General features: G+C 36.2%; 2 long non-coding RNA genes across 2 annotated transcripts in view; both read left to right on the top strand.

Moving 5' to 3' along the window:
* The first annotated feature begins 279 nt into the window (after positions 1-279).
* Positions 280-19,897, top strand: part of LOC131410632 (uncharacterized) — a 112,561-nt gene continuing 92,943 nt past the window's right edge. The window contains exon 1 of the long non-coding RNA XR_009221368.1: positions 280-462. This is a non-coding gene — a long non-coding RNA (uncharacterized LOC131410632). The remainder of the gene's footprint in view (positions 463-19,897) is intronic.
* Positions 2,836-18,859, top strand: LOC131410633 (uncharacterized). Its single transcript, XR_009221370.1, has 2 exons — positions 2,836-6,173; positions 18,492-18,859. It is a non-coding gene; the product is annotated as an uncharacterized LOC131410633 (long non-coding RNA).

The raw sequence follows: 19,897 nt of genomic DNA, 5'->3' as shown, positions 1-19,897 counted from the left end.
CTGGCAGAGCTCCCAAAACCTTTGGAAATTCCTGGGAGATAAGAGTGATAGGAGCATCTTTTGTTATTCATAATAAGCCCCTTTCAACCATACCTGAGTTTATGCTAATAACGTGATTCTTGGTGAGCCCCTAGATAGCTTCAGGACAGGAGCTAGTTTCTAGAGGAAGGGAACATGTGATTAAAGGGTTGCAACTTAAAGCCTCACCACCAGGACCTCCAGGGAGTGGAAAGGGGGTGGAGACTAAATTCAATCACCAATGACCAACAATTTAGTCAATCATTCCTGTGTAATGGAACCTCCGTAGAAATCCCTAAACAACAGGGTTTGGAGAGCTTCTGGATTGTTGGTGAACATATTGAAGTGTGCCTGGAGAGGGCATGGAAGCTCTGCACCTATTACCTTGTCCTATGCAGCTGTGCCATCTTGCTGTTCCTGAATTATATCCTTTATAATACACTGGTAAGTATAACTAAAGTGTTTCTCTGAGTTCTGTGAGCTGTTCTAGCAGGTTATTGAACCTGAGGAGGGGGTTGTGAGAATCTCCTGATCTTATAGCCAGTCAGTCAGAAGTACGGGTGGCTGGGACTTGTGATTGGGGTATGGAGTGGAGACAGGCTTGTGGGACTGAGCCCTTAACCTGTGGGATCTGCTAACTCTGGATAGGTAAGGTCATAATTGAAGTGAATTATACAACACCCAGTTGGTGTCTGGAGAGTCGGAGAATTGATTGGTGTGAGGAAAAAACCCACACACTTGGTGTCAGAAGTGTTGAGAGAAAAAAACACTTCAGAATCATACTTTAAGTAAAAAGGTTCTCAGGAAAAAAAAAAGATATTTTGAAACATTTTATAAATCTTCACATCTTGATTTTATATGAAGAAAAACACAGTAGAGTTGTGAAATTTAAATTAAATAAGTCAATGAAAGCATTTTTCTAACATAATAATATTCATTGAATTTTGGTTTATGAAGCTTCTTGGAGACGTTTATTATTCCATTTTTATAATCTTAATCTCTTTCACTATATTTTTCTATCTCTCTGTCTCTCTGACTTTCTGTTTCTCTATCTCTTTCTTTCTCTCTGTCTCCTACATTTAATAAGGAATGACTATGTATTAGTCACTCTTCCAGAAAGAGAGTCTACAGTAATAAGTCCAAATCCCTTAAAAATTTCATAGGTAGAAACAGTGATATGCAAACAAATATCTATAATAGAATGTAATTAAAACAGAAAGTAAGAATTATCTCTACTCCTTAGAGGGATAATAGAAAGCTTGCCATTTTGGGAAGCAGATAACTTTTGAGATGCAATTTAAAGAATGAATGGCATTTTAACAATGCCAAAATTTTAACCAGTGATAGAGACGAAAAAGTGCTTGACAAAATGATGAGTAGTTTGGGCTTCTTCTGATTTGAACTCATGGAGGCTTATTTATGTTGGTAGCATAGGATTGTATAAATTGAGATTGGTAAGGCAATTTGAAATTATATCATGGAAGTTTTGATTAGACTGCCAAAAACTTTGCACCAAGTTCTTCAGTAATGGCAATCTTGTGTGTACTTTTCAGAAAGAGAGTAGATTAATCTGGTTTAGATTAAGAAAACATTCTTTTGGTGATAGAGTGAGGGATGGAGAGGTAAGAGTTTGGGGAAAGGAAAAGATATGATGAGGTATTAATTCATGTAACTGCTGAAGAGTACCAAAAGCAAAAGTGTCATTATGAAGAGTGGAGGTAGAGAACGTGAGGAATAGTTTAGAAAAATAATTTATCATTTATTCATTCATTCACTTAAAAACATTTGTGCTATTGGAGAAAAGGTATGACTTCTTTTCATTGGAAAAGAAGCTAAAAAATGTGCAGACCAGAAGGCATAGAAGTACGCAGGATATTTTCATATTGTAAGACATTTCCTGTCACAAAAGTGGGGAGTGGGAAAAGAGATTGACAATTAGGCAAAAACTGAGTTTGAAGAACTTGGTAAGTCATAGTGAAGAATTTGAGTTTATTCTGTGGTTTATGGGGGATATAAATGGTTTCTAAGCATGAAATGGCTTAATCAGAATAGGGTTTTAGCATGATTTTTCTGGCAGTAACATGGGGGTTAAATTTGAAGGAGTAATGGTATATTTCTTAAATTTATCTTTGTGATTATTTTACCTTGGAGGATAAAGAAAGGAGAGAAAATGTCAGCCTGTGTATTGCAATTTTATAAAAATATATTATAATAATTATATCCTTTGAAAAGTAGTAAACCTTGTCCTTCTGAATATTTTATGTTTAAATATTGAGTCTATTTTTGGTAAAAGGAACTATAATTATTTTGAACTTGGTCAATAAAATCTGGCCATAAAAACATTTTCCTAAATATTACATAATATTGTTTCTCTAAGCAAGATGAATTTGTACCACTACTACGCAGACTTCCCACTCAGTAGAAATAAAATACCAGTGAAAACTAACTCCCACTTCTGATGGAAATGCCTTGAAGGGGACTGAACAGTAATGAGCAAGATTTGCTCTGACAGACACTTCTTTCTTTGTTAAACTATATCCAGCAGTTTTCATTTTTTTACCTAAGGAAGATTAGCCCTGAGCTAACATCTGTGCCAATCTTCCTCTAATTTATATGTGGGACACCACCACAGCATAGCTGGTGAATGGAATAGGTCTGCACCCAGGATCCGAACCCTTGAACCCAGGCCGCCGTAGCAGAGCATGAGGAACTTTAACCACTCAGCCATGGGGCCAGGTCCATCAATTTTTAAAAATTCTTTTAAAATTCCTGTAAAAATGTGTTCAGTAATCAATAGGATAGAATCATAGTGGGTAGTTTGAATCATGGATGTTAGTTTGTTAATTAACAACTAATTAACAGAATTTGATAATCTGTTCATCTATGCTAATTCATCAAAATAATTCAGAGACCTTTTGGAAAGAGACAAATCTGAATATAGGAAAATCTAGTTAGAAATCTGTGCTAATAATTTTGGTGAGTCCTACTGTGTACTTGAAACGAGGGTATATGAATATTTAAGGGACAAAGAAAGATGTTGAATGAGAGGAGGAGTAAGGGTTGAATAGGTGTATTGGTAAGTTTGCAGTGGTGTGCTTGCAAGACGGAGTAGCTTCTGCCTGAAAATTTCTAGTGTCTCAAGAGTGGAAGTCTAGAGTCATCTGCTGAGAATGAGAGGGATCGAGGAAGTTGAGTCATGTGGTGAAGGCTGAAAGTCATCATTATCGGAAATATGAAAACACTCTCCTTGATTCATAGAATTTCCAGGCAACCCAAGATCTAGAGGATTCAATCCATACGGTCTTACCATCTTTAATCTTTATAGACAGACACAGAAATTTAGGTTTAGAAACAATTGATTAAAGACCAAGCAATGGGATTTAATCAGGGATGGAGTTTTAAAGGCAGAGGCAATAAAAGGGGAAGGAAGCTGAAGACATTAGCAAGAGAGCACAGGATAGTAAGGGTATTGAAGATAAATAGGTAGAACAATCATAATCTACAGATCAGAAAAGAACAGGGCTAGGGAAAAAATGGATGTTTGAGACAGAGGGTGACGTTAAAAATGTCTCTCACTTTTCTCACTTAAGTTACTGAAATGCTGCTTATGACATCAGTCAAGATGGGGAGCAGGAGAGGAGGAACAGGTTTGATATGAATAAGATTTTTAGAAGGAATTTTGAGATCCTGTCAAGAAATCCATGAGAAAAAGATAAATAAGCATGGAAATGAGTGATGGAGACAAATGTACATTTGGAAATCATAATGATATGGGTTATCTATGAAGTAATAAGAATAGTTAAGATCACCAAGAAAACATGGAGAAAAAGAAAAAGCTTTACAAGGAGACTGTCATAGAAAAATATTCACGGAAGACAGGCAAAGCAGGAAGTGAGCAAGAAGACAGAAGGAAAAGTTAGAGAGAGAGGAGAATACTCAAGATAAATGGTATTGAGAAAAGAACTTATGACAAAACTGAGTATAAGCATAAGATCAATACTCTAAAGAGTTCAAGCAGATGGCATTCAATAAAAAATAGAATATTTGGTTTCCTAGTAGGCTTAGGTTCTTTCTAAGAATCTCTGAAGCTCTTTTCTAAAACCCAACCCAATGGAACCAAATGAGAAGAAATAAAAACATAAAATTCTTTTTAAAGACAAATTACTTGGATTCTGCATTTGAACAAAGACAAAAGGAAAAACTATACACAAATACACACAGTTATTTAGTCATTCTATGTTTAAATATCCACATCATATTTCATTTAATGATTTTAATTACATGAACTCATAGGGGTTAAGAAATTTGAATTTGAGTTGCTCACATTAAAAAGCTGTGTAACCTTGGATAAACTGCAGAATCTTCCTTATTGGCATTCCTTCCAGTGAAATAATGAAGACATTCATTCTTAATATGACTCAGTTAATTGTCATAAGTTAGAGAAGAAGTTAAGTCAAGTATTCAGGAGTATTACATAACTGGCACATATGCTTGATTAATTTGGCTACATTTTTATATGTCCTTTTAATTGTTTAACACTAAAAAACAAAAGCAAAAATACTCTCAAGTTCATCAGTAATTCTAGATTGTTTTTAAAAAAACACCAAATAGGGGGCTGGCCCCATGGCCTAGTGGTTAAGTTCAGTACACTCCACTTTGGGGGCCCAGGTTTGGTTCCATGGGCACAGACCTACACCACTCATCAGCAGCCATGCTGTGGCAGTGACCCACATACAAAAAGAGGAAGATTGGTGCAGATGTTAGCTCAGTGCGAATCTTCCTCATCAAAAAGTGGAAGATTGGCGGCAGATGTCAGCTTAGGGCGAAATTTCCTCAGCAAAAAGACAAAAACAACAACAACAAAAAACCCCACCAAACAAATAAATAAATACATAACAAAATAAATAAATAAAGGGACACAAAGGGTAATGGAATGGATATAATATTTCTCTTAACTCCTCTTATGACTTTCTCTTAGACCCTTGGCCTTGTTCTGATGCTAATTTACATTATAGAGTTGACAGTTTTCACATGGATCTTGATAGGTCAATCACATAGTCAAAACCCAAAGTATGACAATACTGTATCTGAAATCTATAACCCTTCACAAAGTAGCATCACTAATAAAATACATTGATTTTATACCATGAGAAGTAAAAAGTTCGTCATCATATTGAGATAGATTGGAAGAGGCAATCCATTCCTATGTAGGCAGACATCTGGAGATGTTTGTCTTCACCATACTGATCATCTCTAGCATTGATTATGCTTATTATAAGCATGATCAGAGTACAAAGATAGGGAATATTATTTTAAAGCAAGTCCTTTTTTTTTCCAGAAGTGTAGATACTGCATTTAACATTAAAGAATTAGGCTAGAGGCTGAATTTGAGTTTTATAAAATAAACACCAGCCCTTATTCACCTCCGTCTACTAAATCCAGTTGTTAAGGGAATCAGCAAATTGAAGAACAAGTTAGCATGAAAATGAAATAAAATTACCTTGGCTAATGGTTTGTGAAGGAAGCAAACGCAGGGGCTCATCTGAACCTTAGCTGTGTCAATTACTTAGAAGAAAAGCTAACAGGCTATGTCTCAAAACACTGCAAATGGTGTTAGTGGGCTAAGCAAAGGAAATTGAACTCCAGATGCTGCAGGAGTCAATGACTTTGCCAAAATTTTGATCAGAGGCCTACACTTGGCAATTGGAGTTTAGCATGGGTAAGTGGAATTTGCATAATAAAATTTAAATATTAATTGTATCCTCATGGTAAAAAACAAATAATGCAAACAAAAGATATTAGCTTAATTAAATGAACTTTAATATATTTTTCTTTTAAATTTATATTCTCAAAGACAGCAAATGGATTGGCAAATGGACTCAGAAGAGACAAATCCTAACTAATTGTGTCCTGCATATATTACATTTTTACCAACAGTGTTAACTTTTGTTTGGATTAATTATGTATGGGCTAAATATTTCAGCTCTAATAATAGACACTGATATTTTGACAGGCCTAATAATAAGCCCAATATTTTGAAAGGCAACAAAACATGAAGTCCAAAGATTTTGTATCAGCTCTGCCACGTGTGAGACGTTTGATTTTGGGCAACCTGTTTAACCATTTTTGGTCAGAGTTTTCTCATCTCTATAATGGTAAGTCTGTAAAATATGTATGAGAAATCACCTTACAGATAACTGTCTCTTACTACAAAGCTACAATAATCAAGAAAATCGATAATCAAGAAATAAAGGTACTGGCATAAAGATAGAAATATAGATCAATGGAATCTTACTAATCATCCGTTAAAAAGCTACTCAGATTTATGTTCAATTGACTTTTGGCAAGGGTGCCAAGAAGAGTCAATAAGGAAAGAATAGTCGTTTTAACAAATGACCTTGGAGCAACTGGAGATCCACACACAAAAGAGTAATGTTGGTCCCTTACTGTTGGACTCACTTCATACTAAAAAATTAACTCATCCTGGTTCAGACATAACTGTAAGAGTCAAACCAATAAAACTCTCAGAAGAAAAAATATACTTAAATCTTTGTGACCTTAAATAAGGCAAAAGTTTCTTATATATGATGCCAAAAGTACAAACAACAACAGAAATAGATAAGTTAGATTTCATCAAAATTAAAAACATTTTTGCTTCAAAAGACACCATGAAGAAAATTAACAGACAACCCATAGAATTGAAGAAAATATTTGTCTGTCACATATCTGATATCAGGTTTGAATTTAGAATATAAAAAGAGTACTTAAAACTAATAATAAAATGAGAAATAATTAACAAGTGGGCAAAGAATCTGAATAAACATTTCTCTACAGAAGATGTACAAATAGCCCATAAGCACGTGAAATTTGTTCAAGATCGTTAGCCATTAGGACAGTGCAAAGCAAAACCACAAGGAGATACCATTTCACACTCACTAGGATGTTGATAATAATAAAGACAATAACAAGTGCTTCAAAGGATGTGGATAAATTAGAACACTCACACACTGGTGGTGGGGGTGTGTAAAATGGTAAAGGTTCTTTGCAATACAGTTTTACAAATTCCTTTAAATGTTTAACATAAAGTTACCATGTGATCCAAAAATTTCACTCCTAGGTATATACCAAAGCTAAATGAAAACATATGTCCACACAAAACTTTTACATAGATTTTCATAGCTCTAGTATTTATAATAGCCAAAAAGTGGAAACAACTCAAATGTCCATCAACTGATAAATAGATAAATAAAATGTTTCATATCTGGGGACCAGCCCAGTGGCATAGTGGTTAAGTTTGATGCGGTCTCCTTCGGCGGCCCTGGTTCAGTTCCCAGGCGTATACCTATACCACTCGCCAGTGGCCATGCTGTGGCGGTAATGCACGTACAAAATACAGGAAGATTGACACAGACGTTAGCTCAGGGAGAATCTTGCTCAGAAGGAAAAAAAAAATTGTTTCATATCTGTACAATGGAATATTTTTATAACATTAAACAGAATAAGTGCTAATATATTGCATATATGAACTTTGAAAGCATTATGCTAAATGAAAGAAGCCAGTCACAAAAAACACATATGGTATGTTTCTATTCATAATAAATGTCCAGAACAGGCAAATATATGGAGATTGAAAGCAGATTAGTGGTTGCCAAAAGACGGAGAGAGCAGCCAGGACGACGTGAATTGATTGCTATTGCGGTGATAACATTTTGAAAAATTAGATTTCTTTAGAGGAGAATAAACTTGCATTTCAATCTAAGCAGAGAAGCTGAAGGTGTGCTACTGATCATTTTATGTTTTTGTAAAGTGGAAAGACTCCGTCTCAATAGAAGGACTGCCACTAGTTTGGGGACAGGGAAAGTCCTCATGGATGAAAATCTGTCCCATCCCCATTTTGTGGGAGATTACTTTACCTCAGAGAGCGTTAATTACTTCATTTGAAAAACAGAAATAACAAAACCCTCTGTCAAATCATTATTATGAGTCTTAGAAGATGTTTACATACCTCATAGATTCTAGCAGAATATATACACATCTCATATAGTCTAGTTCCTGGGTCAGGGCCTGGTACTTCACAGCTTTGTGTTTTTGCCTCATCCTTAAATGCTGAGCTTAATTTTTACTCCCTCCAAAGACCCTCCAGACTATCTAGTGATTTCCAAAATCTGCTTTCAGAACGCTTGAAGTATGCAGGATGATTAGTGTAGAATAGCAAATTCACATTTGCATTATTCATTAATTGTTGTAAGTGTATTGTTCTCTCTCAACCTTCCAATGAGACGACACTTGCAGGTACATCATGAGAACGACAGCAGCCATGTTTTACTTTCTCAAGGTCAATATGTGGCTTTGAAGGTAACTAGATAATCACCCAATCAATGTTTCTATCTTCCCAGGTAGAATTAAGTTGTGCGGAGTTAAGTAGATGAGTAATGGAGTTTCAAATTTTCTTCAGTCTCTCACCACTAATTAATTCTGATGCTGCTATTTTGCTGTCCAGGGACTTGTCCTGAAAAAAGCTTAAGAAAGTCAGGTTTATCTTGGAAGAAGGGAGACCTACCTTCTACAGCCATTAGGACTCACGTGCTACAACTTGGTGGATGGACAATGCCTGGAGCAAGTTCAGCTCAAAGGGAAATTCTTACTTTGTCCTCCCACCATCCCCTATTCCCATACACATTTTGGGAAATAGTCTTCATTTTTAAAGGAGAATAATGAGCAAAGTTTACTTATGAGTAATAGGAAATATTCTTGAAAACACTTTGCACTTTCCAGCAAAGCAATATACAGTGTGTTCTCTTAAGCTACAATCTAGCAAGGAGTCTCTGATGCCAGTGACGAGGCTGCCATAGACCCGCTGCAGAGCTGACATCTGGACAGAGAAATGTGAGGCTATTGGTTTTCACTGATTTTTGTAATTCACTTAAAATGACCACTCAGCTGTGCCTTGTTTATAAAATAACTTCTACTCAGCTCAGTTTGAAATCTTTTTCAACTGAAAAGAATATATAGTTTTACACAACCATGCATCTACACTCTTGGGAAAATATTTTATACATGTTAAAACCCTCTCTCTCCTCCATTTTCTTTCAAACCAGTATATATTGGCTCCAATTTATTTTTATGACCTTCTAAGAAAGGTCAAATGGAATGAGAAAATAATTTTCCACTCTTACTGAGGGAGAAATATGTGCTAAAACAAGTTAATTGCAAAGCCAAGAAAATTGCTCTAATTTTATTTAATTACTAACTAATGATGCAATGTGCCCCATAACTTGAAGAAATGTAAATATATGATTATTTTCCCTTGATAATAGAGGAAGGAAGATATGTTACAGAATGGCCAAAAGTTAGATTTCAATATTTATAAATACCTTGTGAATTTTAAGATAGCTGGGTCTATATATTTAACCCTCTCTTTTAACTTCCTACTCTAGAAAGTTTTGGTGGAGGCCGTTGTCGGGAAGAATGATCAAAGCTGCAGGTTGCCACGATAGCTCCATAGTCTGGATGTTCAAGGGTGCGCCTCCAAGCAGGGATACCGACTGTCTGGAGCACAGAGGCAAGGTAAGTCCACTACCCTGTGTTTTGTTTTATTTTATACTTATGCCCTCACCAGTCAAAGGAATGACAGGAATATGCCCTGTCCAAGATGACATCAAAAACACAGACTTAGTACAGCCCCTTTACCCATGATCCAAAGACTATCCCATGTAAGTTCTTTCATTGCCATGTCCACAATAAAACTGGACAGTAGTTTTCTCTTTACTCTTCTTGTGTTGCCAAGTATCTTGCTGACCAAATAGCTCCACCAGTTAAATGAGATATATTGATCGAATAATGAATTCATGCCATTTCATTTCTATAAATAAAGTACAGTTTGTAAGGTATTCCCAAAAACATTACTGATACACAGAACATCTTTCAAGATACGGTCCCCATACATATGACCTAACCAAATAAATTCTCTATATTTTAATATGTGTTAAAGTGATTCTTTCCTTATTAATAAACCTTATCATTATGTACTTACAATTACTCATAAAAATCAAGTCAACTGTCCAAATTTTTACTTAAATAACCTTGTTTAAATTGAAATATCACTAAAATGTTTCCCTTAAGTAAATTACTCAGATATTGGCCCAAGTTGCCATTTCAGGTAATGAGATATCTAAGAAGAGGTCACTTGATTATAAACCAGAGACATTAGTATTGATTTCAATTGTGTCCAAGGGCCTTTCTCTTTGGACCTTAGATTCTTAACTCTAGGATGGAGATGATGATAATAATAACAACAACAGTAATAACTCACATATTGTGTGTCAAATACCATTCCAAGTGCTTGATACAATCCTATTTAACCCTCATAATATCTATGTGAAGTAAGTGCTATTATTGTACATTTTCATAGGGGATTGAGGCTTAGATATGTGAAGAAACGTGTCCAAGGTAGAGTGTAGCAGAGAGGGCCCTTGTGCCAAAATACATTCTTTTATCTACCACACCATAAAGAGAATGAAATCCCATCCACCCTCAGGAACCTCTGAGACTTAAAGAAATATCATCCAATGGTGGCACCGTAGAGAGTATGACAAACTGTGCTGGAGGAAAGTGACATTTTGGGTGAGGTCCCCGGTCATTCTGATCAGTGACTAGACACTGTCCCTTCTTCTTAGACCAGCTTCTCTGAGTGTCATTCCTGAGTCTTCCCTTCCTACCTATGAACTCTGCGAGCTGGGAGGAAGTGAACAGATGTGAAGAGGCAGAAGCAAAGGACACCTGTCAGACCTCACTACTATTGCTCTTCTTTGAAATCAAGAAGCTACTGAGAACTCTGTCATTATTGTGTAATGTAGGGTATCCTTGTTGTACCTATTGATTTGATCCTCTTAATTCATGGTAAGGCAATGCCCCTGGAATCCCAGTGCTTGAAGGACTAGCATGAAGGAAGATATTGTAGATTGAGCCTATGATTTAATGAAAGTCATATTATTACAATGTCTATAAAGAATATTCAGATAGTGCAAAGAACACAAACCATTTAAGAACTGAATTTTAACCTCTATTTGGTCCCATCCTAGGTGCATGTTCATGGGAAAGTCACTGAAGTTATCTGGGCCTCAGTTTCCTCATATGTAAAATAAGAACAATAATGCCTACACTCAGGCTTGTTAGGAACATTAAATGACTAATGGAAGAAAAGTTGCCAGCATCGTGTGTGACCCAAATGTTCTGCTCCCATTAGTTTTATTCTACCCCATTTCCTCTCAATATGTGTGCATGAGCTAATGTCCTTTAGAGAGTAGAGCTGATGCATATGGAATGAAATCATTATTCAAAAGAGAAACATAATAACAGGGAGTGAGGCAGAAAGACTATGGGCTTCCGTGTGAGATAAGCCTTGAGTGGAATATCTGGGTCCTATCTCTTATTTGCTGCAAGGTCTCTAATTCACTGTAACAAACTTCATGATTCTTTGTTGCATATGTTGTTCCTATTAAGGCAGTATTTTCATAAAGTTTCAAAATAATAAATGCAAATGACCCAAGAGGGCCTGGTACACATTACTCTGGTAGACTTCAGCAAATGGTGGCTATTTTTATTAAACATCTCAAGAATTAGAAAAGAGAAGAATTATTGTAGGCTAATAGAGACAGAAGTGGCTTTATGCCAGAAATAAGATTTAAACTAAGACTTGAAAGATCTTAAGCATTTTGCTAGACACAGAAGAATAAACCAGTGTTGGTAAGAGGTAAAGCCTAAGGAAGGGAGCAGAGGTAGAAATGTTGACATTAGTCAGGGTACTCCAGGGAAACAGATCAATAGGATAGATAGAGAGATAGAGAGATAAGTATAAGAAATTGGCTTATAAAATTATGGAGGCTGAGAAGTCCCAAGATTTGTGTTTGGCAGGCTGGAGATCCAGATCCGATGGTGTAGTTCTAGTTCAAGTCCAAAGGCCTGATGACCAGGAGAGCTGACGGTATAAGTTTCTGTCTGAAAGCTGGGAGGCTCAAGACACAGGGAGGTCATATTTCATTTCACGTCCTGGCTCAAACAGTCAGGCAGAAGGTGTCCTCTTTTACTCAGCCTTTTTGTTCTATTACGGTCTTCTGTTGATTGGACGAGGACCACCAACATTAGGGAGGTCAATCTGCTTAATCAGTCTACCAGTTCAAATGTTAATCTTATCCAGAAAGGCCGTCACAGACATAGCCAGAATAATGTTTGACCAAATATCTGGGCATCCCATGGCCCAGTCAAGTTGACACGTAAAATTAGACATCATATGTTTATACCCTCAGTTTGTCACTGTTTGTCTCTGAAAACCTAGTGCTAAATTTGGCTTAATTTTCATATGCATATACTCCCATTGGACAGTGATGCTCAGGGGGTGTGCTAGGGCTGACTTAGAAGCTTCTGAGCCCCGATTGCAGGAATTTTGTTTCCTAGTTGTTAATCCATTGGTACATTGAACCTGAGCATAGACAGAATATTTATACCACAGAATTTGGCAAACACTACAAATCAGAGCCTTTTTTTCACCCAGAGAGCTGATTATTAAACATTATAGCACTGCCATCATGTCTAAGCAGCAGTGAGAGATGAAGATTTTTATGGAATATTTAAGATTTATTAAAGTTTTCAAATATCCCATTTTTGTTCGGTCTGTGATTTTATAATACATGACCTGCTCATTTATATTTCTTATGAACAGATATATCATTATTATTGGTATTATTGGAAAAATTACAAAAAAGATTCATTTTACTCTGGATGCCTAAGTTAAATAAATATATTACCTAGGCAGACATGGATCACAATCAGTGGATGTCACTGTGTAGGCTCATCTTGATAAGATGATTTAGTTTTCCTGCTCACAACCACATTTATTCTTCCAAAAGTAATTTAAATCAAAGTCAATCTTTAGTTACAACTTTGCATGAAATAGGTACACGCTAATTTGGATCTTCCAAAGTGTTTTTTTGTAACCACATGTTTTCAAATAATTCTTAATGGGCCCTTTCCTGCTTATCTGAGGAATAGAGCGCACTTGTCCTAAAATCAGGATGGCAGCATGGCGTTACATAAATGAACCCTGGAACAGGAGTCAGGTGTCAGATGATCTAGATCCATATCCTAACTCTGTCATGAACTTACTGAGTGATCTTGAACAGGTCTTCTTTTTACAAAATAATGAACTGCATTATATTAGTAGATTCCAAATTGGAAATATGGCCATATTTCAGAATCATCTAAAACTTTTTTAGGGGAAAAAAGATATATCCTAAAAACTAAGTCTCTCTTCTACTCTCCTACCACAGACACCACAGGCAACCGCTAAACCCTTCTTGTGTATTCTCCAGATATTGTCTGAAACAGCACACACGCACACACACACACACACACACGCACGCAATGTGTGTGTTTGGAGAGAAAAAGATAGAGTGAGAGAGGAAGAGAAAGAGAAAGAATAATTTAATAAACTGGATTCATCTTTTATTCATTTTCAGTATGCCCAAATATATCCCATCTACATACCCAAACACTTCCCTAGAATATTTTGAAATAATCATCACTGAAATAATCAATCACAATATTATTTCTTCTATAAATATTTCGGTGTGTATGTATAAAGATAAAGTTCATAAAGATATAACCACATGAGATTTAACTCTAGTATTGACAGTGTAGAGGGGTTCCACTGATCCTTTCCCCACTGAGACTAGTAAAAGCTGCATTAAAAAAATTACCACTTAAAAACTCTGAACAATTGCAAGAAAAAGAATAAAATACCTAAGAATAAATTTAACCAATGAGGTGAAAGACACCGAAAACCATAAGACATTATTGAAAAAAATTGGAGAAGACATAAAGAAATGGAAATATATTCCATGCTCATGGATTGCAAGAATAAATATACTTAAAACATCCAAATTACCTAATACAGTCTACAGATTCAATGCAAAGCCAATAAGAATCCCAATGACATTCTTCACAGAAATAGAGCACAGAATCCTAAAATTTATATGGAAGAACAAAGACTCCAAATAGTCAAAGCAATCCTGAGAAAAAAGAACCAAGTTGGAAGTATCGCACTCCTTGAATTCAAAATATATCACAAAGCTATAGTAATCAAAACAGCATGGTACTGGCAGAAAAACAGACACACAGATCAACGGAACAGAATTGACAGCCCAGAAATAAACCCACACATCTATGGACAGCTAATCTTCAACAAAGGAGCCAAGAACATACAATGGAGAAAACAAAGTCTCTTCAATAAATGTTGGGAAAACTGGACAGCCACATGCAAAAGAATGAAAGTAGACTGTTATCTTACACCATACACAAAAATTAACTCAAAATGGATTAAAAACTTGAATGTAAGATCTGAAACAATAAAAATCCTTGGAGAAAACCTAGGCAGTATGCTCTTTGACATTGTTCTTAACAGTGTCTTTTTTGAACACCGTGTCCCCTCAGGAAAGGAAAACAAAAGAAAAAATAAACAAATGGGACTGCATCAGACTAAAAAGCTTCTGCACAGCGAGGGAAACCATCAACAAAATGAAAAGAGAAGCTACTAACTGGGAGAAAATATTTTCAAATCATATGTACAACAAGGGGGTAATTCCCAAAGTATATAAAGAACTCATACAACTCAACAACAAAAAAGCAAACAACCTGATCAAAAAATGAGCAGAGGATCTGAATAGACATTTTTCCAGGGAAGATATGCAGATGGCCAATAGGCACATGAAAAGATGTTCAACATAACTAATTATTGGGGAAATGCAAATAAAATTACAATGAGATATCACCACACTCATCAGAATGGCTATTATTAAATAAGACAAGAAATTAACAAGTATTGGAGAGGATGTGGAGAAAAGGGAACTCTCATACACTACTGGTGGGAATGCAAACTGGTGCAACCACTGTGGAAAACAGTATGGAGATTTATCAAAAAATTAAAAATAAAAATACCATATGATCCAGCTGTTCCACTTCTGGGTATTTATCCAAAGAACATGAAAACACTAATTCAAAATGATTCATGCACGCCTATGTTCCTTGCAGCATTATTCAGAATAGCCAAGACTTGGAAGCAACCCAGGTGCCCATCAACGGATGAGTAGATATAGATGTGGTGTATACATACAATGGAATACTACTCAGCCACAAAAAAAGTACAAAATTGTGTCTTTTGCAACAACATAGATATTGAGGGTATTATGCTGAGTAAAATAAGTCCAACAGAGAAAGACAAATACCAAATGATTTCACTCATCTGTTGAAGATAAGCAAACACATAAATAAGGATAACATATTCGTGCTTCCCAGATGGGAAGAGGGTGAAGGGAAGGCGAAAAGGGGTTAGAGGCACATATGTATGGTGACAGATAAAACCTAGACTATTGGTGGTGAACATGATGCAGTCTATACAGAAGCTGAAGTATAATAATGTACACCTGAAATTTACACAATGTTATAAACCAATATTACCTCAATAAAAAGAAAATTATAAAAAATAAAAATAAATTAAAAATGAAGCTTCTTGATAAGGTCTGAAGGGTAAACAGCCAGTGAATAAACATCCATTCAAAAACATTGACAAAAATTTGGTAAGAAAGGTGAGTGTTTGTAATACTTGACCCAAGACTGCTTTCTTCCTCTCCCATCCCATCTCAGAGAGGTGGAGATGCCACTCCCGGCTGCTTTAGCTAAGAACACAAGGCTCCCTCTCCCCTCATCTCTTTCTGAGTATTTTATTCCTGGGAGGAGCAGAATGGCAGTGTTTCTCACTCTGCCCCCAGCTTCCTGGTTGCTGAGGCTAAATCCTGGCTGAGTGCAGTGAAGAAGTGAGGGTTTCCTTCTGCTGCCCAGTTCCCACTCATATAATGGAGGTTTACATTGAAGCCTCCTTGGGCACAGCATGTTAAGAAGAATAGAGGCCAGATCATCCTTGCCCAGGTGCATGAGGCAGTGGTTTCATGCCAGAAGAGGCAAGCTGAAAGAACTTCTTGCAACCTCCTCCTAGAACGGAGGTGTCACTCAGAGAAAAGCTTGCCATTGTCCTCACACCATACTCCAGAGCTCTGGTTCGGAGATTTTGCCTGCAAGAGAAGGTGGCTGTAAAATAGACAGCTTCCAATCTTCTCCCAAAGGAACTGATTTTTTTGCAACAGAGAATAAAGAAGTTCAAGCTTAAAGGCACTCTTACAAACAGTGGAGGTTATGGTGAAGGACAATTGGGAGGAGATTCAAGGTACAGGCTAAACTCTAGGACAGCTAGTTTGTTGGAGAGAACTAAGGAATGAATTAGCTGAGAAGAGCCCTTCTTGATTCAGAACAAAGATCAATCAAGCACTGACATCAGAAATTATTCCTGCAAAGGACCCACAGTTTGGTTGCATTAGCTTGTACAGCAATCTATGTCACAAGGCAGTGTGGAAAACAGTTGAACAGTCAGTCAGCAATTAGTGGACCCTAAGAGCTAGATGTGATCAGAGAAATAGTGAAAGAGAGCCCTACACAAACCACTCTCTTCCCAGGGTGGCTGTGGGCACCTAAAGCTTTTCCTCGCTGAGGAGCAACAACAAAGGCTTAACACTGTGGGAGGAGAAATAGACTTCACTGAAATAACCCAGCCAAACACACAACAAGGAAACAAGAAAATAACAATAACAAGCCCCCCTTGGCGTGTCAGGTAGTACTCAGAGTTGCTAGAATATGTTATCTAAAATGTTCAATTTCCAACAAAATATTCTGAGGCATGCAAAGAAGCAGGAAATTATGATCCACACACTGGAAAAAAAATGTAGGCAAACTTTAAGAAGAATGGATGCTGGATTTATCAGAAAACAACTTCGAAGTACCCATTATAAACATGTTCAGAGAACTAAAGGAAACCGTAAATAAAGAAATAAAGGAATGTATGATGACAATGTCACACCAAATAAAGAATACCAATAAAGAGATACAGATTACAAAAGATATAGATGCAGATGTGTCTGTATGCATACATACATGAAGGGAAGAGAGAGATTTTATTTTAAGGAGTTGATTCATGTGATTGTGGAGGCTGGCAAGTTCAAAATCTGCAGGGTAGATCAGCAGATAAGAGATCTAGGGAAGAGTGGATGTTACAGCTTGAGCTCAAAGATAGTTTGCTTGCAAAATTCCCTCTGTCTCTGGAGACGTCAGTCTTTTCCTTATGACTTTCAGATGGTTGGATGAGGCCAACCCGCATTATGGAGAGTCATCTGCTTTACTCAAAGTCTACTGATTTAAATGTTAATATTATCTGAAAAATACCTTCATGGCAACATTCAGACACATTTGAACAAATATCTGTGTCCCATGGCTAGACAAGCTGACAGATAATATCAACCATAACCAGACTTTCTGTTGAATATGGAGATTAGAAGACTATAGGGGAGAGAAATGAGAAATAAGGGAGAAATAAGAAATAATGCAAATAGATACAGAAGGGAAGAAAAAACTGAAAATCTGATATTTTTTCTTAGTTGTATATAGAATAAAGAAATTCTCACATAGTGAATAAGAGGATAATGTACAGAAGAGGTCAGCGAAGAGTTGCTCATCATAGTAAAATATTTGAAACAAACTAAATGTTCATCAGAAAGAGAATGGATAAATTATGGTATATTTATATCATGAAATACTACATAGCAGTTAAAGTGGATAAATTTTAACTACAGACATCATTAGGGATAATCTCAGAATAGGGTGAATAAACAGAACTACAGAATAATATGATCAGTTTAATACAAAATGTCTTAATGTTTAAATAGTGTGAAATAATGTATTATTTATAGGCTGACATATGCATAGAAATGATATTTAGCACATGGATAGGAATCAAACACATTAAATTCAGCTTAATTGCTCCATCCTGGAAGAGTGACAGTTGTTTTCTTCAACACTTGAAATATATGGTTCCACTGTCTTCTCTTCTCCGTGGTTTCTGATGAGAAATTCATAGTAATTTGAGTTGCTATTTCCCAATACATAAGATAAAGTGTGTTTTTTTCTGATTGGTTTCAAGTATTTTGGGTTTTTTTGGTTTTCAGCAGTTTGGTTATGATGTATTTGTATGTGGTTTACTTGAGATTTATCCCAGTTTGGCACTCATTTAGCTTTTTTAAAAAATTATTATTATTATTATTATTTATTTTTTATTGAGGTCACATTGGTTTATAACATTATATAAATTTCAGGTGTACATCATTATATTTCAACTTCTGTATAGACTGCATTGTGTTCACCACCAAAAGTCTAGTTGCCCTCTGTCATTATGCACACGTGCCCCTTTACCCCTTTCACCCTCTCCCTACTCCTGAGTTTCTTGAATATATAAACTTATGACTTTCATAAATTTAGAAAGTATTTAGCCATTATTTCTTCAAATAATTTTTGCATCACTCTCTTCTCTTCACTTTCAGAGACTCCAATTCAAAAATGTAAGAAGTTGATATTGCACAGAGGTCCTGGAAGCTGTGTTCATATTATTTTCCAGTCTTTTTTTTTCTGTTTTCTCAGATTCTATAATTTCTATTGACCTATCTTCAAGTTCACTTACTCATTCCTCTGCCATCTCCATTCTACTACTGAGTCATCTCGTATTTTGTCATTTTAGGTACTGTATTTTCCAGTTGTTTAATTTACATTTGTTAAAAATAGTTCATATTTCTTTGCTGACAAGTTCTATATTTCCATTTGTTTCCAGAGTGTTCCCCTTTACCTTATGAACCTGGTTATAATAGCTGCTTTAGAGTCTTTGAGTAACAATTAAAACACCTGGGTCATCTCAGGGTCAGTGTCTGTTGATTGTCTTTTCCCTTGAGTGGTTTTGAGATTTTCTCATCTTTTTATATGTAGAGTAATTCTGAATTGTATCCTGGACATTTTGAATACTCTATTGTGAGACTCTGGTTCCTGTAAAAGTCTGAGGAATATTGATTTTAGTTTTATTTTGTTTCATTTTATTAGGTAATCAATTTGGTTAAGTTCAAACTGCAAGTTCTGCCTTATATTTTGTGGACCGCGGTCTCAATGTTAGTTAAGTTTTCAGACTTTGCTTTGCTGTTTGGTCTGTCTCTTCCATGTGCCACTCAGAGATTGCTCTGGGACTTGTGCAGTGGTTTATATAGCAGTTCAGTTATCAAAGCCCTTGCTGTTGGGTTTTTTTGGGTATGTTCCACACATACGCAGCTTGAGAGTAACCCCAGGATTTGTGTCAGATTATACACAAGATTAGGGATCTGCTTTTCCATCTCTCTGATTTCAGGGAGCCAATAGAATCTCCCTTCCCCAGTTTTTATGTCCATAAATGTGGGTTTCTCTAAGAATTTTAGCCTCTCCTGCTGTCACACATTTCTGCATGAACTGTGGGCTTTCTCTGGGAAGTGTGACAAGAAAAAGCAATGGTGATTCCACTCATACTTTTTTCCTGATTTCCCTATATAGAGGAAAAAGTTTTCTCATAGTGTTTTAGGTGCTTCTGCTGCCGTTGCCACGCAGTGCCATGAAGTGTAGTTCTATGAATGTAGTTGACCTTGGAGCAGGACTAGAAGAGAGAAAATGTTCTTAAAAAGAAAGGATTTTCCTCCATAGTCTATGGGATCACTTTTTCCCCTCTGGCAAGAAAGACACCTTCTCTTAGAGATCTTACCCACTATCTCTATCCTGTATTTCTCTGATTTGGCCTGCCCTCAGAAAACAGCTGGAAAGTAAAGGGAAGGGAAACAGGAAATTCACCAGTACCCTATTGGTCATACTTCAAGTTTTAACTTCTCTTCCCAATCTGTTTGCTATTGTTCCCTTGAAGAGTCCCCAGATAGTTCTTTTT

Source organism: Diceros bicornis, chromosome 10, assembly GCF_020826845.1.
Source record: "Diceros bicornis minor isolate mBicDic1 chromosome 10, mDicBic1.mat.cur, whole genome shotgun sequence".
In the NCBI taxonomy this organism is placed as follows: Eukaryota; Metazoa; Chordata; class Mammalia; order Perissodactyla; family Rhinocerotidae; genus Diceros; species Diceros bicornis.
Note: the sequence above shows the minus strand (reverse complement) of the source record. Positions and strands in the feature narration are given on the sequence as shown.